Here is a 25,488-nt window from a genome sequence, read left to right on the forward strand (position 1 = left end):
GCGAAATTGCAATTTTTTTTTTTCTCAAAATTTTCCGGGACGTCTTGTTGTGCTTACAGAATGCAGCAGACTGACGCAGATTGACGCTGACTGACCGTACAGTGTGACCGGTCGATCCGGTGCGGTGAAAACGCATGCATTTCAACCGCTCCGGTGAAAACGCACAGTGTGACCCCGGCCTTAGACGTCAACAACCTAATAAGGTTCCTAAACCGCACAGACTGGATATAGTCCTGCTGTAAATAACTGTTAAACAATTTGGTAACGAGGATGTGGCAACAAAATGGTGCGGAAGCGCTAGTTGGATTCTGGATGAATCACCACTCTAACCAACCAACCAGCTACCGCTTGGAACTCTGTTAATCTTATTTTTTCATCCTCGAAGTGATGTATGGATTTCTTTATAATAATGGCGCTGCCACCTCATGCATTTTCTAGGGGATGATTTGAGCAGTACATATTGTAACCTTGAAATGTAATATACGCTTGCTTAGTTAAGTGTGTTTCGGATATAAGGCAAATATCAATTTTTTCCTTGTGCAGCAGTAGTTCTAACTCATTTTGGTGCTGTATAATACCATTTGCATTCCAAGCCATTATTTTGACATTTTTCATGCTCTTCATGTCATACATTTGCTGTTTTCTCTAGATTGGTAATTCGACTAAGCAAAAGTTGATTAAAAGATGTTTGCTCATCCAATTTCTTCAAAATTTGAGCCAAGATATCTTCCTTTATTGGTGCAGGTTTATTCTCGGAAAGTACTTCAGCAAAAGTTTTGCCGCTTTCGACTCTTGAGAGTTGTTTTTTTAAAATCGGATTAGCGGCGGTTAGTGATTTGCGACCAGCAATGTTTTTATTGCGTAGTTTTTGTAAATCTTTGGCCACTTGGCAACCTCTATAACTTGCTGGGTGATTTTGGCCACAGTTACAACATTTTGGTAACTCGTTATCTTGTTTAGTGCATTTAATTGTTTCGTGATCGCCAGCGCATTTTGACACACCGACACACCATTTGATCACAAAATAATAAAATTCTAAAATCTACTCTTTTCATGTTTAAGATGCATTCTTATTTTTATTTCCTAGCAATATTTAAAAGAAGAAAATTTGCATGCTTAACTTTTTTTCATTAGCTTTTTATAAAAATTCATACTTTATAAGTCAAAGGTCCAAACTTTGTACAAAAAACAAAAAAAAATAACAAATTTCAAAAATTAACTTTAAAATTTTCAATAATAATTTCTAAAAAATTTCTGAGCATGCAGTAGCTCATTCTATTTTAGCTTCATACGTAGAGGTTTGAAGCCGTTCAAAAATCGCCACCGTTTCGTTTTGCATGTGATATAAAGCACGAGTTCGGATGTCGTCAGTTATCTTAAAAAACTCGAAATAAATATCAGCTTTTACTTTTTCATTAGACAGATACTTGCAATATTATATGAGCATTTAATTAATTGTTTCTACATAGAATGCCACGTACTAATATAAATTTTTTGCTTTAACTAACAGCAATAAAAAGAATGTGGATAACAACAAAACAATACAAAGGTTTTACTTAAATTTAAAAAGTAAACTCATGCCACAAGCCGATGTTGGGGGTTTAAGCTTTTCAAACAACGTCAGCTAAAATCAAAATAAAAACAAATACATAAATTGCTTTAAGATAATTAAGTTAAAATGATTTTTTTTTTTTTCAATATAAAAAGTTTAGTAAACGTCAATGTTGTATTTCCCCGTAGGTTACGGTATTTCACACTGTTTTATTTCTTTTTGATTTTTTAGTTTCTGATTTTCCAAAAGTCCATTACTTGCTTCTTATCTTACAATCCCGGTTTTCACTCGCAAACTTCACAGCAGATCTTTTGCTGCCTGTATTACGCGCCTAAATTTCATCTTGGGGGTAAAAAATGCGTCACTACGCTAAACTTCCAATTAAATCCCTTATCCAAAGCAGACCACTACCATAAAAAACAATACAATTTTTTAACAAAAAAGCAAAACCAAATTGAAGCTGTTATTCTCAAAAATACAAAACAAGCAAATGCTAACAAATAAACTCATTTAAGTATATATATATGTGCGTAAGTATGTATTGTATTATAATCGCTTTGAAAAACCCGGTTTCATTTTGGATTTTTATCAGCGAAATGGCTCTCGTTCGATTTCGTTAAAATCAAAAAAGAAGAACAAATAAAAATAAGCATTAAACTCGAAATTGGCAGTCTCATGCAAATACAAAACAAAAACACACAACGATTTGTACAAATAAACGCGTCGCGTCTCATAAATACACATACACTCTTTCATATGCATGTACATATGTACATATACTTGTAGTACATATCAGCTTGTAGCTAATAGTTCTGATATTACGACACAATTTCGCTGATTCATACCCCCATCTGACCGGCAAAACGCTTTGCGAAATACCCATCCATGCAGCACTGACGTGTATACTGTGTGCAGATATGCCCCTTCGGCTCCACCTCAAGCGGGGTAGTAGGCATGTCACAACATGAACTAGCCATGTTTGGTGCTCTATCGTGTCTGCTGTTACAGTCGTGAAAAGTTTACTATTGTGAAGGTGTTGAAGGGGCTATAAATAGGTATTTTTTACATTGATATACATATATATTACATATGTACGTGTTTGTATTGTTTATATTTATAGAAATGTACCGGTATACAAATACAGTAGTTAATTGTATTTGTCATCATTTTTTAAGAGGTTAAAGTACAAAATTTTGCTAAAGATGAGTGGGAAAACGAGGCCGGTATAGTCATTTTTGAAACTTTGCTGTTGTAGTAACAGCATAAACATTCCCCTAAATGTTAGGAAAATATTACTGGAGTGCTGAATATCAATCCGGGTCATCCCGGTAATAGATTACTGTAATATTTCAGATAATTTGCAGTAGTGAAGCACAGTCAATTTGGTTGACGATCAAAACTGGAAGAGAATGTTATCTTTATTTTATTTTACAGCCTCTTGACATTTATGTTGGATGTTAATAAATTATTGAATGCACATACATGCATACTTATGTATTTATAACATCATGTTTACACTGATAAAATCACCACAATTAAAAACACTAGGATTGACGTAGGCCTAGCGATGGCTATTTTATTTTCTTATCAAAACCTTCTCTATCTTAATCAAGGGGCATGACACGTAAATAATTAGAACAAAATTAATTCACGCCGCGCTGGAAATTTGTACGGGAGCATATCTGGCATTTCTGCCCCTACTACTACCACTACACTACAAATTCAAAAGCACGGCAATGTAATTCCACATTTTTCCGTTACACCCGCTTACCCTAATATATGTACGTACGTACAAAACTATATGTATCAACATGACTTGCATGCGACAGCCGTCTGACTGTTCCTCAGTTCGAGTATATACTACGAGTATGTGCATTTGTATCCGTGCACCTAAGGTATACTCGTATGTAGATACAATATAACCAAAGTCTTTGCCTATGTCTATACAAATTGATGATCTAGAATATCTAGCTACATACATGCATGCACATTATAAATGCAGATAACCAGTAAGCGCGCAATTTTGCCAAAATTTATAAGTATGTATGTACGTATGTATATTTAATAACTTTTTGTGACTTGTGCCAATTTCTGGCCTTTTTCGCATAGTCATCATAACTGTGGTCTATTCGTATGTGAATATGTACATTTTTTTTTTTTTTTTCAATTACACGTATGCAAATATATACATACATATCATGCACCAAACCACTCTCAACCTTCCCTTTACCATTCCACTGGCTGTGTGGCTAATTAAATATCGAACATACGACTAACAGGTGACGCGTGTCTCATTCACCGGCTGCCTCAATTGAACGCGTTATGAACTTTAGACCTTACGTGTTGATTGCCAGTGCCGCTAGTGATCATGAGACAATGATGCTATGTCATGCTGAGTGACCGGGGAATGCTTTGTTGACATACATACATACATACATATGTATTCATACGCATGTTTATAATCAAGAAACAAGCATTTAGGGGAAGATCATTTTAATGTACGAAATCTGCAATGGAAAAAATTTACAACTAACATTGTAAGGCATGGCCTGTGGAACTTTTATAGAGTAAAAAGCAATAAAACTCGTAAGAGTTATGTTATTGTTTTAATTACGCGAGATTGCTACACCGATGAGTTTATGCGATACAAATTCGATAAAAGTGAATTTTAGTCAATTCGCCTGCTTGCATTTTTCGTGACACAAATACTTTCACATTAAAGCTAGCTACTTTGACTGCCGAGAGACTAATGCATAAAAAAATTCGATTGCTGGAAAAGTAGAGGAAGATTTCTACCTTACGTTTATCGACTGGTGTGAAATTATCTCATCAAGATTAAGCCTTAGCTGGCGTTACATATTTTTTCACGAGGTCGAATTAATTACTGTGAGCGTCAAAATAAAGTGTACAAAGCATTTTGTTACAATATGGATTTTATTTCTGTCTTTTATAACAAAACAATATATTTTAATTTCATGTTTTTTAAATTAGTATTTGATTCTCTACTAATTACAAGAAAACAACAAAAAAATGAATTACAACAACAAAAATTGTAAGACAAAACCAAGATTAAGTGCATATTTTACGCGTCAAAATAAAGTGTACAGAGATATATTTTACAAAAATGATACCGATTTAGTATTTTGTTGATTTCTCTTTTGCTTTGATAACAGAAGACAGTCTTCGGAGCATCGACTCAGCTAGTTTTTTTGGCACGTCAGATGAAATTTTATCCTACTCTTCCTTTATAGCGAATTTCAGCATATCTTTATTGGTGATTGTCCTTTTCCGGATTTGGCGATTTAAATGCTCCCACAAATGTTTTTATAGGGTTTAAGTCCGGTGACTGTGGAGTATGATCCAATGTCTTAGGAGTACGATAAAGCAGCCATTCTTTTACCATTATTAATGTGTGCTTGGGATCATTATCTTGTTGAAAGATTCAAGATCCCTGCAAGTCTAATTTCTGCACACTGGTTAGTAAAATATTTTGTAAAATATTCAATACTTTCAATAAAAAACAAATTGCCAACTCACAATCACCGAACCCCCTCCGTGCTTAACTATGGTTATCAAATTTTGGTCGGCATACTCTTTATTTTTGGTTCTCCAAACTTTAACCGGTTTTTTCTGCGCAAATACCTCGAACCTTCTTTCATCGCTAAACAGAACATTATTCCAGAAAGAAACAACCCGATTTTCGTATTTTTTTGCATAATCAAGACGTTGTTTTTGATTAACTGTAACCCATTTGCGGGCAATGCTCGACGTATTGTACTGGCACTTTTAAAGGGATTTTTCTTCACATCATGCACTATCTATAGACCTTACTTCAGTCTCATTTAAAATTTTTGGACGGCCTGCACCTGAGCGATTTTCTACTTTGCCGAACTTTTGTATTTGTCAACTATTTTTTTCACAGTATTATGGCTTCTGTTGACAATAGAGCCAATTTCACGAAAGGTTTTACCTTCATTGCGAAGCTTTAGTACCAGTTCTCTAACATCAGTCGAAGTTTGTTACACATTATTAAAAAAAAATAAATAATAGAATTTAATTTAGTATAGACAAAAACTTTTCACTCTACCGATCCCAACCAATTAAAATACAAAAAGTTTCAATGCATGGAAAAAGGAAGTAAACAAGCAAATATAACGGTATTTTTTACCGTACAACATCGCTAAAATGCTACTGATGTACGCTGTACACTTTATTTTGACGCGTGAAATATGCACTAAATTTTGTTTTTGTTGTTCTCTAGTAATTAGTAGAGAATCAAATTCTGATTTAAAAAACATGAAATTAAAATATATTGTTTTGTTATAAAAGACTGAAATAAAATCCATATTGTAACAAAATGCTTTGCACACTTTATTTTGACGCTACTGTCGTTTGACACTGCGCGAAAACTGTCTGCCCTATCAACTGCCATCAACCCTGCTCTCTTCGCCAGAGTAAGGATTCAAGCATTTGATAACAGTTGGTAAACTTCCTAAATGTAAGTTACTTTGCAATCGAATAATGTCAACAAAATTCATTAGAATTTGTGTGAACTGAGAGCATCAAATATTATTAATGATTTTACTAATAGATAAGTACCAGATAAGTTAGAGGTGAAAGTAAGCCGTACGAGATAGCATAATAAGATGCCCTTTACCTCAAGGCTGTCGTGTCTAACGTACTTGTACTTTTATATGGTATATGCATAGCATTTTTTATTCAAATAATTTATAATCTACGGGAATAAGTCTAATCAAATACGTGATACAAAACTTACACAAAACTATGTCAAATGAATTTGCTTGCCAAAAAATGTTCTTTGAAGGAGAGAATGCAAGCATTACCTCCGTGCTATCTATCGAGTTACTTTTCGACTACATTCACATACCCCGATTTACACACTTTCTGCAGTTATTCAATAGATTCATAGCACCTTACAAATACGCGTTATTCACCACAAAAAAAAAGAAAAAAGTTCTCATAATTATGCAGTTCATACAAATGTTTGTGTGGGTGTGTTTTTAGTTCAATAAGCAAAATCTTATGTTCACATATGTACATATATACTTGAACAGGGTGGGCCAAATAAGACCTACTAATGTCACGCAGCATGTCCATAGTTTGCCTAGCAGTATGCCCAGTTGCTCCATCTTCTCCATCTCCACAAATTAGGATACTGCTCCGCCCTTGGCCGCAAAAAGTTTTCAATCAATGGTCTGTAAGAAGCTCCTGAAATCGATTCCGGCATTTCATCCTCATTTTCGAAGAAATATGGACCGATAAAACAGTACATTTAGATGGGTGCAACTGATGTTGGTGTGTTGCCTTGGATTTTCAGAGCCCCACAATCTACAGTTTTGTTTGTTGACATAACCATTTAAATGGAAATGCGCTTCATCCGACATTAAAACATTATTTAAAAAATCAATTTGTGTTGTTAATTGTGTAAAACGAATAGCGTATTGTAGTCGTTGTTGGTGGTCTTGCGGTAGGGTTCCATAATAAATTTCCAACAATTCAATTATAACCTAGAAAAAGAGAAAAATAAATATGTCAAAAAATAAAAAAGTTATTTGTGCTTAACATTAGTAGGTCTTATTTGGCCCACCCTGTATATTGGATTCAATATTTCCCGCGCAGATCTTTTAATTTTCTTATGTCAATATCAGTAATTCCTACTTAATTACGTTCCCATTAAAAATTCTACGAATTTCGAGATTCTTATCAGTTTCGTCATAAAAGAGTTTTGAAGGCACAGGCTAACTATAAGCGACTTGCAAATACATATGCATATGTACATATGTATGTACATATATATTAGCTCACATGGAAAGTTGTGTAGCATTGATTGCCTTTTTCTTACTGATTTGTTTTTTTTTCTTTTTTCTTCATTTCCTCATAAATCACATAGAAAAAATCAAAAACCAGCGACGTGATTTGTTTTTGGTTTAAACTTGGCAGTTAGAAACATGGTAAACAGAATTGAGAAGGTGTGGCCAATAACAGACCGTTATCCGAATAGAATCAGCTGAGGGGCTGGTGTAACGTTTGTTTACAAAAAAGTTAAGATTGTGTTGGTGATATCAGAAAAAACGATTTATTGTTGTCTGAACAGCATCGGCATCACTGTACTCGTGCCATAGATTTCACTCATGTAGATGTGAAAGCAGTGCAGTTTTTGTCATGTATGTACGTGTAAATGCTGGAGGGAAAAATTTGGGAGGCGTGCCTATGAAAACTCTATACCAGCTTTGATTTAGAGCAATTTTAAATGCGAAAATTCTTTTGTTTATGGCTCTTAGCGAATTTGAAGAAAACAGCTGGTTTGCTGTCGTAATGTAATAGCGGTTTACGGAAAAACTAAGATCGGTTGGTTATATTAGAAAAAATCAACGTAACCTTCCCCCATGTTGGTGGGTTGATTGGTGTAGGTGTTGTCTGAGCGACACAGCCCAGACTCAATTAGCACAAAAGATGCCATTGTGATGCACCACTGCTTATTATTAGTCGAACCATCTTGATTTGACAGTGAATCTGCCTATGTCATCAATTTTCTTTTTTGCAATTTCTTTCAAGTTAACCATCGGGAATCCCCCCAGCGTGCTATGTCGTAGAGCACCCAGACTTGTGCACTCCCACAGATAGTGAAAACCTCTTTCTCTAGATTCTTCTTGATTGCAGCTTCTACATTTATTGTTGTACGGCCACCCCATCTTCTTGGTATGTCTCCAAAAGGCCAGAGGCCGATTATTTTTGACGTATGTAATTCTAAAAATGTCTGCTCGTGGCTTTCTTAACAACTCGCAAGTTCTGGATTTGTTGAAATTGGGTCATATTTGTTTAGTTTTTTTGCAGGTATCCGTGTTAGTCCGTCTGTCAAAGGCCTGCTTCTAAAATAGCGAGAAGGTCTCCTTTTGCGCACGTCTTCCATGTTACTTCGTTGCCGTGTGAACATTGTGGTTGGAAGAGCATAAGAATACGAGTGAAATGAGCAGGCACAATTCTGCTGTCGAATCCCCTCAGCTGTCACCTGAATTTACTCTCACAATTTTGCTTCAGATGGTCAAACGTTATCTATCATCCTTGGATAGACATATTTTAGGTTATAATCACTCTTTCAGTCTCCCGTAATGCTTAGAAACCGTTACTCTTTTAACTTTCTATTTATTAAGAAAAAAACCAACATGCACTTGAAGAGTGAAAATGCGTCTTTATCATTATTCGTGCTGTAAAGTGAAGTGCGAAAGAAGTTCAATTCGAGAGATGAAAAAATTATAGCTCACGTAATTAAAAGGGACTCCTTTCTGTCTGCGCCAAAACTTGTCACAGCTTTTAAAATAGTTTTAAAGCTGTTGCTTATATCGAAACCGTCAGCATAGTTCTCCGGAAAAACAATATCAATGAACGAGTGGCCGGGAAAAGGCCCAATAGTGGGGCAGACAATAAAGCAGGCCACTTTGAATGCGCTCGTAAATATGGAAGAGTAAGATTTATCGATTTTTGGCAAAAATAATTTGAATATTTTGAAATTTCCTCGTATGAATGGCAATGAAATATATTTTCTCGAACTCGATGCCAGATAATTAAGATTTTAAATAAAATTATTTATTATGATTTTAAATAAAATCATAAAGAGGAGTGTGCAGTACGGAGAAACATCTATCAGGGTTTGGGCTGCAAAGTAGCCGTAACAGTGAGTTACCCTGATTTTAGCGACGGAATAATGATAAAACAAAACGAGTACGGATTTAATTTCCAGATAATAGCTCAAAGGACAAATCTGGCTGCTATATAAATGACCTAACATGATGAACACCTCAATGCAAAGTCCCAACATAAGCTTAATGGAGTATAAGAGACAATTGAAAAGCGGGTTTAAAGAGTAACCAACTACCTTAAGTGGTGGGCGCCGTAGCCGAATAGATTGGTGCGTAACTACCACGTGCCCGGGCTCGAATTTAACATGAAACATGAAATGAAAAAATTCGACTAGTCACGAAGTTTTCTGAACTAAAACCCAAAAACCCACCCGGTATCCCGGAAACCCTAGTAAAATTTGATTAAAACGTTAACCGAAGAACACAAAGACACCCGACTACACATTACAAGAGTAAAGCTTGCAAGATAATCTAGAAGGTTTTTGTATTCGATTTGTGGTCATGGATGGATCGTGGATATAAAACTCCGACCCTTAGATGAAGCAAGAATCCATGCCATGGAAGAGGCAGCCGGTTCTAAGTTACCGGAAGAACCCAGATTTATGTAAATCCGGTCAAAAAACGTCACTTCATAAGCATTCCTTGTAGGGAATGTTTGCGCTGTTTCAATAGCAACAACAAGAACACGGAAGAGATCAACGACTTATAAAAAGTTCAAGGTTTCCAGCTCTGAGAGAAGGTTATGTCGTCTGCTAAGGGAATTATGATTAAAAAGGAAGCGATTGTTATAGGCCCATACTACGCAAATCAAATAAATAAGCCGAGGAAGGTCGTCAAAATAAGAGATGGCACAAACTGGAAGGAAACAACAACAATACAACGCATCCGCACACACAATGCTGAGAATGGGTGGCATACACCCTGTTCGAACCCCTCTCTATTCTCCATTTAGCTCCACGTCACTCCTATGTTGTTGTTATTGTAGCAGCATAAACATTCCCCATCCGACAGTCGTGGAAACGACGTCACTCCTATTTCTTTACTCGCCTCAGAGAAACACTCCGAGATTGAAAATTTGATGACGATAGCGAGATGATAGTTACTGTAGTAGAAGCGATTTTCGAGGACCAGGCGAAAGAATTCTTCCGCAGGTACAAACACTTTACAGAAGAGAAGAAATGGCTTAAAAGTGGCTTATTGATGGCCAATTACTATGTATAGAAGCAGCATTGGCTTAGTGAACGAAGGAGGAATACGATAAACTCTCTTCAGCTCTGCATCGAAATTTGAGCCACTCTTTCCAAAAAGGCGGCATTACATTGGAAAATAAAAGGAATACGGAGCAAAGTGTTAAACAAATTTTAACAAACAACGTACAACCTTAAGTGTGGCAATAATTTCAATAAAATATTTTGCTTTGCTCTCATTTCATTGTTATATTTAAAACCATCAATTTAGTTTTGTTATCGGCAAAGCCTTAACTAGCAAATTAAGAACAGTAACACTTTTGAAAAAAAAAAAAATTGTTTGTGTACTCAAAATTTCCATGGAAATTTCTCCAAACGTTTCCCCAACTTGCGTGGTGAGCTACTGTACGAACCAAAAATGCCTTGGCTGTTTACTCGTAAGTGGTGCGTGCACAAAACACTTCTTAATTCGCTATAGTGGATGCTGCCATGGAAGATTTCCTTCGCATTTAATAAAATTTCCATAGGTGTGCCAATTTGTCGTGGAAAAATTAATAAATAAATAAATGTTTCATCTGTACTGAGTTATGAGTAAAAATCATCACACGCGACCAGCAAGCGATAGTCCGTTTCTCGCATGTGCCGAGCACTTGACCTTATTGCGTGATTTAAGTGGCGATTTCAAGTCAATTAAAAGTTACATACATTTTTATATGTCGCGGAGCTCATCATTTGCACAGTTTGATCCCAGTGCGCGACTGAGAGCGATCTACTAAGTACTATTATATAGTACATACCTATGAGTTGTATGTATGTAAATATGTATGTATTACGTATCAACGAATTTAGGCAATTTTACGCACTGGACTTTACGGCGTTCATTGCTCTTACAGATGTTAATCAATTTATGCAAGAATGTGTATGTATGTATGTGGTTTTATTATAATGGAAATGTTTAAATATCCGCGCTTTATAATCACTAATCTGTAGAAGTTTTTTTGTTGCATGGCTTCCCAGAAGCTCAACTGGCGACTGTTTTTTGTTTTTGATTTCTTATCAACTTTTTGCCACACCCCTTCTCGCTTCGAATGTTGTGCTTTTGATTACATTTTTGTTTGTGTTTTTTGTTGTTATTTAATTGCGTTTTTCAGTGTAATTTACTCAGTTGGCGTTTTGTTTTCAGAATTTATTATTCTCACCCATATAAGAAAATATTCCCCTTTATTACCTCTGGTATTTTATTACTCAGATTACTCAGACATTTTGGTATCTTCTTTCCGCACCTTTTTTATTGTTTTTTTGTTTAACAGCTATATTTTATTTTTTGCTTCGTTGCAAATTTTATATCGGTCACTCACTCTCTTTGAACTGCAGTTTGCTAGCATGGGCCATTATTCTAATTATTTATAGCTTGAATCAATTATTTGTGAATGGAATATTTTTGTTTATCTCAAGTGAGCCACGTTATCTTTGTTAAGCCACTACAAGTAGCTACTTTAATAATTTCAAATGAATTGTAAACTACCGGCTTATGCGCTTATTAAATAACTAGTGTTATATTTTTATACCCCGTGCACACACTTTCAGTACATATATGTGAGATTTTTAGAAAACAACCAATTTAAAGTTAGCTGGTTTGGCTTCTATACATTTTAGGGAAATGAATTCCGGTCTTTCGCAGTACAGTTTTATATTTTAACTAAACTGCTATTCAGATCTCTTTTTAAGCTACAGCAATGACTGGTTAATAGCTTAAATATTGCTTTAGAACTCAGCAATTTAGTACTTTATAAAAGAAAATATAGAAAATGGTAAGTCGAGGCAAGTAGTTGTGTCGAAAGCCCATAGATATGTCCGTACATCAAGCCCAACCAATGATATCACAGCACTCGGCCTCACCCGAGCAGTATTTGGTAACTAACGGAAATTGGCAGTAACTACGGCTTCCCCTTCAAAAGAGGGGCAGGCTTTGATATTCCCATATCTTATACAGCAAATTCACTCCAATTTTGTATATAAATAAATACATATACCTATTAAAATTATATTAAAAAGATGAAATATCCTGTTACTATTTTAAAATAAAAAAAGATGCATTCCACAAACATGTGCTGTGTGTCAGTTTTCTAGTTGTTTTTATTAAATATGCACGTACATATGCGGAATTATATAACGTTATAGATATATGATAATGTGATAGATATATATTTAAACCGTAAAAAATATGTACATATGTTAATACGACAAGTCGACTTTCTCAGAAAAGAACAGAAAGTGAAAATAACATAACAAATAACAACGTAGCAAACAAACCTGATGATAAGTTAATCTTTACTAACTAGAATCATAAAAATTAAATGTTTGAGTAAACTAACTATTTATGAGAAAAAAGATAAATGAAAGGTGTGAATTCTATATAATTATGTACACCCGCTGTTACACACTAAAATAATGCCACAAACACAGACTTAATGTGGTATTTAATTATATGATAGATATATGAGCATACCTCTGCCTGTCGCACAAATATACTCGGTTGCAGTCTTGAAAATTATCTATCTGCTAGGAATCGCATATTTATGTGCAAACTTACTGCATTCAAATTACCTGCATATCTATAGGGTTTTCAAATAACAGGTGTTACAGGTGAATGGATTGCGCTATCGAGAGATGATTAATGATTTTTTATGGCCGGAATTGGATAGTATTGATCTGGACAACGTTTATTTTCAACAAGACTGCGCCACGTGCCACACAAACAACGAAATCATTGATATTTTACGAGAAAAGTTTCCGCACCGTGTTATCTCTCGAAGAGATGATCACAATTGGCCACCGAAATTTTGTGATTTAACACCTTGTGACTATTTTCTTTGGAGCCACGTGAAAGGGTAGGTCTACATCAACAGCCCAAAGTCGATTCAAGACCTCAAAGATGGAGTTCGTGAGGCTATCGAGGACATAGGGCAGCCACTTTGCAATTCGGTTATGGAAAATTTCATGAATTTCAAATTGTCCTGTAAGCGTAGTAGTGGTGGTCATTTGCCTGATGCCTGATTTTTCCACTACTAACGGCATACCGTCCTCTTTATAATGAAATAAGCATCCGATCATTTATATTAAAAAATAGCATTTTTCTTTGAATATCAAAATAACACCTCTTATTAAAAACCCCTATATTAGATTTCGATTTCGAACTTCGAAGGCCGATTAAAAAAAAATTCGAACTAACATAAAAAAACGGCGCGATACGGGTCTTCTAATTTCGCCTCTATTTTCACCCGCCACTCTCAGAATGGACCTAATTTTTGCTAACCTGAATTTGTTCCACAGTGTTACCCGACACTGTGAAGGCTGGACTTAACAGATTTAACTACAAGGCACAAGTCTACGATTACTCTAAAAGTGTTGGATTACATGGAATTAGGGCATTCAATTTCTCTCTTCATTCTACAATAACTACTTTTTTTAATCTACCTTTTCTTTTCCTACTATCAAAGTTGTATCTTATTATTATGTATTATTAAATTACATACATATATTGGATTGATTTGTTAATGAGCAGTTGTAAAATTTAAGGTTAAGAAATGTTCATGTTAAAATCATTCTAATTGCATGTAATAATGTTAAAGTACTATTCAAAGACCTAAGTCTTACTCTGTATCACTGATTACAAATAATATAGGGTGGGCAATGTAAAATTTGCTTTTTGAATCGGCTATAAAAAAAATCAATATTTTTTCAAACTTTTTTTTTTTATTTTGAAGATTGAACATTGTCATTTATGAATGAAAAATAATATCGTTCAAATGACTGCCACGACTGGCTTTACAGTAGGCCATTCGGTCAACCCAATTTTTAAGCACATCTTCGATTGTTTGGGCTCCAATTTCATAAATAGCAACTTCGATATCGTGTTTTAAAGCATCAATCGTCTCTGGATGGTTCGCATAGCAATTGTCCTTAACGGCTCCTCACAAAAACTAGTCCAACGGGCTTAAATCACAGCTCCGAGGCGGCCAATTGATATCGGAATTCAAAAACGTGACAGGTTTCACCGTCCTGTTGAAACCAAATGTCGTCCATGTCATCCTCTTCAATTTTTGGAAACAAAAACTCGTTGAGCATGTCACGGTAACGCTCGCCATTTACTGTAACCGCGGAAGAAGAAGAAGACTCACCACTTTAGAAATAGGTTTTCAATATTTCCCAATTTTGTTCAAGCGTATGGCGTCCCATTTCGTAAATGTCAAACCTTTAAATAAATTATGAACACATTTGACATGTCATTTGTGTTACCATTCTCAAAAAAAGAATGGTTCAAAAAGCAAACGCTATATGGCCCACCCTGCATAATAAATAATTATAGTTAAATAATAAAAGTGAATGACCTATAAAACCGCACACTAAAAATTATTCCACAAATTTTGATTGCAAAGTTTGAAATTTTGGTGAAATTTTGCAGAAGTTGTATAATTTTTGCGCAAAGTTTGAAAAAAAGATGTATATGGTTTTTGTTCTATAATGCATTCAAATTTTCTAAAAAATTAATAGGCGCCGTAAATAAACTAAAGCAAAATAGCAAACACTGATCAAATTTTCGTACATTTATTTTATTGTCCCTGTTTGTATGTATCTGCATATGTATGTCCTTTTTAGATTTACTAATTTGCTAAACACTATGCAAATTACGACGGCGTTGAATGTAAGCGCAAAGTATACAAGTCCAAGTTAAATTAGTGGAGTTAATGTTAGCCTGCGTTGTGGTATTGCATTACAAAATTAAATACTTGCTTTAGACACGTTTTCCCCTCTATTAAATATGCCTTTGAGAGTAGTAATGTTTGCACATGTGTATGATTGTTGGACTTATATTTGAATATACAATAAACTCGAGGCTGCTAGGTAACTAACTGGGATATCAGTTCGTTTTAACTGTTTATTCTTGAGTAATTATTATTATATTGACATCGTGAAAGTTATTTAAACTATTTGTTTCACAAATTTTATAATTAAAAAAAATTATATAAGTGTTTGATAATCTATTTAAATTAAAATATTTAAATTCCTGCAATTTAAAAAAGTATTTTGTTCGTAACTTGGCTGGAATAGAATGATTTGCCTTACGTGTTCAAGATTTGGCTTGAAATCTGCTCACACGTGCCACTAGTCGAACATCACTTACATATCTATGTACATATGTATATTGATAGCAATTTGATAGATGATTTCATTTTCAAGGGACCATTGCTAAGTAAACAGCTGAAAATTCTTGCTTCATAAATCAATAACTTTTTCTCCTAGTGGATTTAAAATTACAATTCTTTCACCTTTAAATCTAAACATAACAATAAAATTTGTATGTGTAACTGGCCTTAAGGCCTGTTTCTATTTATTAACCTATTTTTTCTTCTTCTTCTTCTTAATTGGCGCGATAACCGCTTAAGCGATTTTGGCCGAGTTTAACAAAATGCGCCAGTCCTGAAGCCAAGTCCTTCTCCACCTGATCTTTCCAACGCAGAGGAGGCCGCCCTCTTCCTCTGCTACCACCAGCTGGTACCGCATCGAATACTTTCAAAGCCGGAGCGCTTGTATCCATTCGGACGACATGACCCATCCAATGTAGCGCTGCATCTTTATTCGCTGCGCTATTTCTATGTCGCCGTAAAGCTCATACAGCTCATCGTTCCATCGCCTGCGATATTCGCCGTTGCCAACGTGCAAAGGACCAAAAATCTTACGCAGAACCTATCTTTTCTTAAGTTATATAAAAAACCCTATCACACAATTTTCATGCTGTATCATTAGCTACAACAAATTTTATCTTATTCTATATATATTAGTACATACGTACATATTTGTTTGCCACTTCCGATTCGTAAACCTCGAACTCTACTCCACACTCAATGCTAGGAATTGAGCTTTGCCCTCAATTAAAAATAAATCTTCAATACTACAAAACATCTTCATTACTTGCCCGCATTCATTCATACTTGAAATGCCGCTGGAAATACCAAACGATCTCAGGCAAGTTCAACGACAAACACTAAGTATTATTTTCCACTAAAAACAATATATGGTATATGTATGTAAGTGTATACATGCATACATATATACGCAGGTAGTTGGGTACAAAATCAAACAAAAAGTGTGTAAAATTAAGTTAGTTTCACAATGTTGTGTTTAAAGCTTTCCATTGAAAATAAAATTGGAATGAAAAAATCCCCCAATACATAAACTACTAATTGACGTTCTCCAACAGCACAGACGACAACGCTATACTTGTAGTACATATAAGTAAGTAAATTGAAAGCAAACATATTTTATTTGATTTTTTTTCGTTTGGCCCTCAAAAGAGCGTATAGAGCGTAGGCAACAGGTGAAACTAAAGAGCGACGTTGAGAGACACTTTTGCTCGTAAAAAGCTGCGGTTTGGAGAAGCATGCACGAACACGTTTTTATTAGTTTTCATAATCTTCTGTATTCCCCTCTTTAGTGCCGGTTTGTTTGCACTTTTTTATCACGTTACCATTGAGTAACCAATGCATGCACTTATACTCGTAGTAGCGATAAGCCATGCAAATTTTCTTCACTGATACCCAATACACGCTACGTAGTGTACATACATATTATAATGAACTAATAGTTTTGCATCTATCAAACGAAAATTGATAAGCATTATATTATATTATATAACCAGAAAATATTTTGAAAATATATTATATCTCTCTATCCATTGCGTAACTAGTATGTGTTCTATTCCGCGTGCAGATCCGTTTGCATTTAAAATCATTTAACCCAAAAACAAATGGTTAGTTGAGCTGTTGCTGATGCGCCATGACCTTCATCTAATTCCTCTTTGATTTCTTTGCTGTTTCTTCTCTTTTATATTAAAGTATTTTTTATAACTGACAGAAATTGCTATTTTTCCATTTTCATAATGATCAAAATTTATTTTCAAGGCAAATTCATTTACGGTGGTTGTAGTAGTACAAAACGAAAATGTGCATACACATACATACTTATGTAATTTGGTTTTGCAATTCGGTGGCTTGAATGTTAAAATCTGCTAATTACTTTCCACGAATATCAAACAGAACGTAGGCAAAACAAATCATTTTGCCATGTAAACCACCAAAACGAAAACAAAATTAAGTAAAAAAGACTCGATCCGCCCAAACTTTATATATCCACGCCGATTTAAGTAAATGTTATTTTATAGAATCAAACCAATTTATACACAATGAAAGTTATTGCTGTTATTGTAAAATTAGATGAACAAACGCAAATTTAGTCTTAACATATAAAAAGTGGGTATTTTTTATCCGATCTCGATGATATGTTATTTAAGTAGAACCTAAATGGGATCGGTAGTAAAATTTGTACCAGGTTTGGACGTGTGTTACTAAGTTAACGAAATGCAAGTATCTTCCCTACCAAATTCGAGTGATTTTGCTTCATTTACAACAAATATCACAATTTTCAATTTTTTGAAAATTATCGTTGTATGGCAGGTGGGCGTAATTATTGACCGATTTCGCCAATTCTCATTATCGAACTGCCTTAGGAAAGGAGCTTTCATCATTCTGACCATTTTTGTGTATATACTATACATAAATGTGAATATGTTTCTCGATTGCCTTATGCCGTTACAACAATATTAGAATATCCTGGCGCACAAATATACGGTTATAAAAAATGTCATATTAAGTTTTGACATGATAACTTCTTATAATTCGATTTAGCCGGCTGCATGCACGAAAAAATGTGTCGTTACCTTGCTCATTAGGCATTACCTTGCTCATTTGTCGTTACCTTGCTCATTGTCGTTACCTTGAATGAACTGCAAGCGAAAGCGCGGAACGAACGACAAAGCAAACGAACAGCAACGTTCGACATCTTGCTCTCTCCTACTTAAGTGAGCGTATATATGTATGTATATGCCCATATGTACATATATAAATTCACGTATTTGTATTTGCATATGCCTTCTTATTGATTATTATTTATCTGATTTACTTGAAGAATTTAAAATAAAACCAAGTTTGTTAATAATACCTGTTGTTTTAATGTTATTATTATTAATTTTTTTATTATATATGAAGGAAAAAATGTATGGTAATATTTACCATATACCTTATAAGATATGTTGTATACTAATATATGTATATAAGCATGCATATACATATACAATTTCGCGCAATTTTCAAAAAGAACAAATCTATATGTAAAGATGCATACAAGTCATATGGACATATCAAATATACGAATCTATTCCGTACGCAAGCAAATGTAAGCTAATGTGCTTGAACTGCAAGCGAGAGCGCGGAACGAACGACAAAGAGCACAATCGACCCCCGCGTTCGGCAACGTTCGACATCTGGTTCTGTCCTACTTAAGTGAGCATATATATGTATGTATATGCGCATTTGTATATAAATTCACATACTTGTATTTGCATATGCCTTCTTGCTGTGTGCAGGTAATGAACCATTTCTCTGTTGAGAATAGGACGATGATAGAAAAAGTAGGAAATGAAAGGGAGTGTTTCGAGTGTAAAGTGTCTTGAAAAAGGCAAATCGATGATGGTGCCTCTTAGTGTTGTTGACTTGTTAACGTCTGATGCACAATCGAAATTGAAGATATCTTTCATGAATTTGATAAATGTTTCGTCATTTTTCACGTTTGTGTAAATGTAACTTGACCTATTCCATTGCAATTCCATTTACCCCCTCCTCTATATCCATACAAAATATCTATCAAACAAATAAAATTAAAATTTTGTTTTGAAAATTGCAACCCTTACATCAGTATTTTCTTATGACGGTGTCACGTTAAACTATCGTCAGTAAACCGATTTTACAGACAACCTCTTTTTTATTTAACTTTGTAAACTAAAATACTATTTCGGTCTTTTTCAACTAGTCAAAATTGTAGTAATTTCGTGGCTAGTTCGCAATAAGCAGAAATGCACCAGTTGCGAGTTAGAAAATGTAATCATATCAAGATTTACCTGATATCATAACTAAATACTTACATAGAATATGTATTTTAATACATACATACTTATACATTTCTGCGCATTTTGTATATAAATATAAGTAAAGTATAATAATTTCACAAGAATCTCGACAATCATGCTGGCTGCTCTGTTTTGTGATAGTGATATTATCGTGCACTGATTGCTGAAAGTGTTTAAATCGGAGAAGAGGGTAGGTCACTGTGGTTGTTTAATTATACAAAACGTAACAATGCTGAAGTGAGGTATCATGGCGTTTAAATGGCGACGCCACAATGTCAGCGATAAGCCTTTTGGCGTGTGCGTACAGCACGCTTTGAGAACAATAACAAAACAAGTAGGGAATAGAGATAATTGTAAAACGCACGTACATACATACAAATATAAATACTCATTAAGTATATTGGTTTTCTTATATTTTAGAGCTCACCCAGTGGGAGTTATCATCAAAGCGATACATCTGCGTTCTTTGGCTTTTGTCAGGTTTATTTGAGTTTGTAGTTAGTTTTGTAGTTAGTTACAACATACGCAAATTCACTGATTTGTATGAACTCGTCACACGATTGAACTTGCATGCACACATTTTACGTACAATTGTCTCGCTTGCAAATATCTCTAAAATTCCAATAAAATACCTGTAATATTTCACGAGATCCCATATTAATGAGACATTTTTAATAATATTCGACGCGAACAAGCCTGACGCAAATTCGGCCAAACAATGCATTATAATACCGTTATACGCCTGACTTGCCCGACTGCCCACGTTTTCTGTGTTTTTTTTATATTTTTTGTGTGTTTTGATTAACGGTTGTGTACGTCAGTGTATACTACCTCGAGGGGTTACCACTCCAAATCGCGTTAAGAATTCGTATTTTTAACACACCCGCTAACTTTCTGGTTTTTAACAGAAATATGTACGTACATACACTTGTATCCACATGCATATGCGTGTACCTACATACTTCTTGTTTATTTACAAATGAAAAATATGTAGTAAACCACCGTCAACAACTATACGCCCCTATGTCGTTGAAAGTGGTTGGTACAGTGGTAGAGTGGGCGTGGTTGTTTTGTGAAAAACAGTTTATCAATTTTAAAATAAATAACAACTTTCTCACATTATTTATAATTTGTGAATGGAAAGTATTCTTATACCGCCCACCCGCTTTTACTTTTTAGCATTTCAGAGCAACGAACCTTGCACAATGAAGTTAATTTTCATTAAATATTTCATAATTTCATAACACAAACTTAAACTTATATATGTAAGAAAGCACAAGGGCAAGGTACGATGAGGCGGTGGTGGAAAATTGTAATTAAAATGCCGCTTGGAGAGTTTAAAGTTCGTAAATAATTACCGTAACGACAATGCCCAAAAATGACATACGAGTATTCACTTTTGTTTGCATTGATTGAGATGCCTTGTTTATGTGGAAGGCATATTTTCGTAAACAATATGTATATATGTACATACTTATCCGGGTATAAGCGATATTTTTTTGTTCATTATTACACCTTTTTATTAATATATTACCATATTTTACTATTATTCTATTATAATAATTTTAATAAAATATTATTTTATTATAAGTTCCAACTCTTAAATCATTGAGTTACCAATTATTACTTATAGTATGCATTTCAAATCTATTAATGATCTCTTGTACGTGGTGGCGTATAAGCAACATTAAAAAACGTCCAGCAATCTGCCGAGTCATTTTATTATTATTTAGTATAATTGCTTATAATGGCGATACCTACATTTAGTTATATATTGTTGTAGCTTTTAGTTTTATTTCAAATATCTTTTGTTTTTTTGTAAAATATTTGATTTTATTTTGAAACTATTGCAGTCCCTCTCCGAGAGATCCTAGTGCGGTTTATAGTAAGATTTCCACGATTTCCGTGGATTGTATCATTTAAACTCAAAAACAACTTATTGAATTTCGATTTTTATGAAAATAACTTTACATATTTATTCAGCAGCAAAATACTAGGATCGCGATATTTTAACCAGTTATGATTACTCTTCTTTTGTGTTTAAATTTTCATAAATTTTTCAGAAAATATAGCTCATTCTAGTAAAAACATCATATAAATCAATTATATATAAGTATGTAATAAAAATAAAAACAATTTTTTAGGTGTTTGGCCAAGCTTCTCCTCCTCTTTGTGGTGTGCGTCTTGGTATTGTTCCACAAATGGAGGGACTTACAGTTGCAAGCCGACTCCGAATGGCAAATGGTTCTTATGAGAAGTTTTTTCATGGCAGAAATACAATCAGAGGTTTGCCATTTGAAAAAACGTTTTCTATCATTTGGTGGTTCGTGCCCGGAGTTTCCAGCCTCTGTACTTCCGAATGCACTACCCATTCGGATCTGGCGGCCGACTGCATTAAAAACTATAGCAGAGACTTATTTTGACCATTTATTTGCTTCTCATTTAATTTTATACATTATTTTATGGAATTATAGTACATTCTAATGCAGAATCCAAGTTTCAAAATTTGTCCAAATTAAAAAACAAAATTCGTACAAACTCCACATTTTTTAATCGGAGTCTTTAGAAAATTTTCGGGTATCCTGGGTTATAGCCCATTAAATTTTAATATACTAAGGTGCACATTTCAAAAGTCTCATAATCGCTCTGATTTTTTAAATTGAAATTTTGTTTGTTGTTCTAACGGTGCTGAATGTTTTCTTGCTTATAAAAAAATTTCGAACATTCGGCATGTGAAGAAAATGCAATTTTGAAAGTATAATGTTACAAATCGAAGTGGATCCAAATATGTAAACATACATATACGAGTATACACTCAGTTGGCACTTTATTTTATTACTTGGTGATCTCCCGTTTTACAAAATCTCACTTCGAGAGCAAGCAGGGGATTTCCTAATATTTCACAGTATTGCTAAATTACAGCAAAACATTGCCTTTTACTTTTGATTGTTTTTCTTTTCTTTTTTCGATAGACTTACGAGAGTGAGTATTAACAAATACGTGAGGCTCTCAAAAGCTCTCGATTGCAAAGCAACGATTTATTTTATTTCTTATGTTAATTTTTTCACGCCAAAGTTTTCAATGCTTCTGATTAATAAAGAGTGAATGCGGGAAAATACCAAAGTAAAAATTGTCTGTGTAGAATGAAAATCTCAAGAAATGGGAAACGCGGAATTTCCCAATTCGTGAGTACGAAAAAATATGAATGGTTTCTATTTATTTGCAAAAACTTATAAAATCTGCTGGGAAAATTTTGTCGGCAACTTAGAAAGTGCATTGAACGCAAAACAATTGCAAGCATTAAATAGAATTTATTTAGAAAAAGGTAAGCACTGACAACAGCAAAAAGGCACAACTTTAGCGTTGATCGGCATGATGTGAAACATTTCAATCAATGAAAAAATGCGCATCGCGCTGTAATAAATTTGTTATGTATGAATTAATTTTTTGTTCAATGTTTTCTTTTTTTGTTTGCCTTTTTCTTATTCTAGAAAGGCACGTCAACAAATAAATGAAAAATATTTTTTGTTTACATAAAAAGAAATTCCCATGATTTAATAAAACGAAAAAATGCAAGTATTTTTATGATTTGACGTTTATTTATTTAATTGGCAAGCTTTCAGCAAAAACGGAGCACCAACAACGACAAACGACAACGTCACGCTATCTGGCCGCATGTGCTATTGAAGAAGGGGCGTGTGCTGTGACGTTTGTTGTCACACGATGTTGTGCAAAGAAAAACAGAAAAAAGCAAAAAAAAAATTAAAAAACAAACCAATTGAAAATTTTACAAAGCAATTTATGTTTAAAAATATACAGTACATATTTACAAAATCAACAAATCACTTAAAACGAGACGCTTTCAATTATTTTTTCGCATTTATTTTTGTTTAATTGTAATTGTGGCTTTTCCGCTTTTTTCAATATGCAAATTTATTTATTTAAAACCACATTTTTCATTTTTTTTGTTTTGTACATTTTAATATTTGCGCGAATGCAAGCACCTTCTTTTATGTATGTATGCATGTGCATATGTATGTTTGGTATGCCTTTGATGGTAGGTCTCATTTTGATTTTTTATGCCCGATACGCAGTTCTAAATTACTAAGCTAAAAGTTGTTTGTATGTATATACATACACATATACGTATTACACAGAGGTACCTAAAAATTATATTGTATTTACTGCAAGATATTTAATACCTGATAATATGATCTACTAGGCAAAAACAAATGCGATGTTTTTTTAGATGAATTATTATATGGAAAAGAAATTTAAAATCTATTTCACATAAAAAAGCTGCTAAATTTTAGGTGGCTTCATAAGAAATTGTCTTTTCAGTATTGGGGGCATAAGTTCCCAGCAATAGCAGCTCCACATCGTTTGGTATTTATCTTCCATTGTTTTTACGTCCTCGGGCGCTTTACTTGCTCTTCGCCTAAGGCCCCCAAGTTATATACGACCATGCGCGCTGACAATCATTGGTCAAAAGTTATACTCCAAACAACATGAAATGCTTCCTGCCACAATTAAATTTTCCAATTTTCCTGTTTGTTTTACACCAACAAAAACGATGTGTAAACAAGACTGGTAAGCACTAGAGCTCTAGACAGGCGCACTGCACAATACTAACCACCTATTCACATGGCCTCTCAAACCCACACTCCCAACCCTCTCTCTCATCTTCTCTTGACCCAACCTGTCAAACCGTCACTTTTCGTGGGCCTACCTTTAGATGAATTAAGCGATGACGATCGGTGACCACACCACACTGGCAGGGCCTCGTAAACTGCTACAATGACAACAACATGTGTAAGCTCCGTTCTCACCACAGTCGGCTCTACGCTACCGAAACGACCCAAATTTATGTATATCCGACCAAGGGATGTCACTCTAGCAGCATTCCCTCTCCATGAATGAGGAATGTTTATGCTACAGCAACATGTTTAAGCACGTTGGACTGCACTCGCTTCAACGGCGAACTGTTTTGACTACTTTTCCTTTTTTTAATGCTAATTAATTTTAATTTGAAGTTAATTTTTATAAAAGCATAGCACGCAACACCATCAGGAAGAATAATAATCAAAAACCAACGAGAATTGTGATCTACTGCAAACTTGCACTTTGTTGTACTAAAATTTAAAGAAAAAAATTAAAACTTAAATTTTAAAATTTAAACTGTGTAGTCAATTTTTCAATTCACATTCTAAAAAATTTTAAATTTTGATGAAAATTTTCGAATTTTTGTAAATCTTTCAAAAATTGTGAAACTTGAATCAATATGCGATTCGTTATGCATAGAACTGCACATATTTCTATTAAAAAAATATTCAAATTAATAAATAAATAGTCAAATTTTGTCAAAATGGTTACGTGTTATAATTTGTTCGTGGGCTGTGTGTACATTAGGGCGTGTCAATTTGATCTAAACAAACAAAATTTAACCCGCCCTAATATGCATACCAGTACTTCCCCAATGCATTACCACAAATAGGAAATAATTGTGTACTCTTATACCCGTGAATTCAAAGACTTTTTAGTAAAGGAAAAATTTGTTCGCAGTCTTTGTCTTAAGTAAACATTTACGCAAGTTTTGAATAACCTGAAAATCAATGTCTAATTATGAAAACTTTAAAATGTGCAGACATGAAATTGTATCTTCCAATGCTATTCTTAAAGTTACGCTAGTTTACTTATGTCCATCTTCATTCTATTAATATATTTAATGTCTATGAAAATTACATTTCGTGTCTAAAAATAAGAAAAACAAATATTATCATATACCCTGAGACGTTATTTGCCAGCACTCATAAATAGAATTATTACTTCCAAGGAAGTACAAAAATTCCGAGCACAATGTCGCCAAATATTTGAATATTTGCCTAGTTCGTAGCTACTTTGAGTGAAGTTTCGTATCAGTGCACGTGAATGTCACATTGCGTTGAAATTGGCTGCGATAAGCGGTGTAAATAGAAGCGTGCCTGCCATTAGCAAGTTCCGATACACATTCCAGAATATTTATAGACTTTTATGAAACAACTTCACCTCCACTGCCAAACGATCACAAAT

At 34.2% G+C, this 25,488-nt stretch overlaps 1 protein-coding gene across 4 annotated transcripts in view; it reads left to right on the plus strand.

Annotated features, from left to right (window-relative positions):
• Nucleotides 1–25,488, plus strand: part of LOC128868242 (electron transfer flavoprotein beta subunit lysine methyltransferase-like) — a 120,246-nt gene that overhangs the window by 47,454 nt on the left and 47,304 nt on the right. The window lies entirely within an intron of this gene.

Source organism: Anastrepha ludens, chromosome 6, assembly GCF_028408465.1.
Source record: "Anastrepha ludens isolate Willacy chromosome 6, idAnaLude1.1, whole genome shotgun sequence".
In the NCBI taxonomy this organism is placed as follows: domain Eukaryota; kingdom Metazoa; phylum Arthropoda; class Insecta; order Diptera; family Tephritidae; genus Anastrepha; species Anastrepha ludens.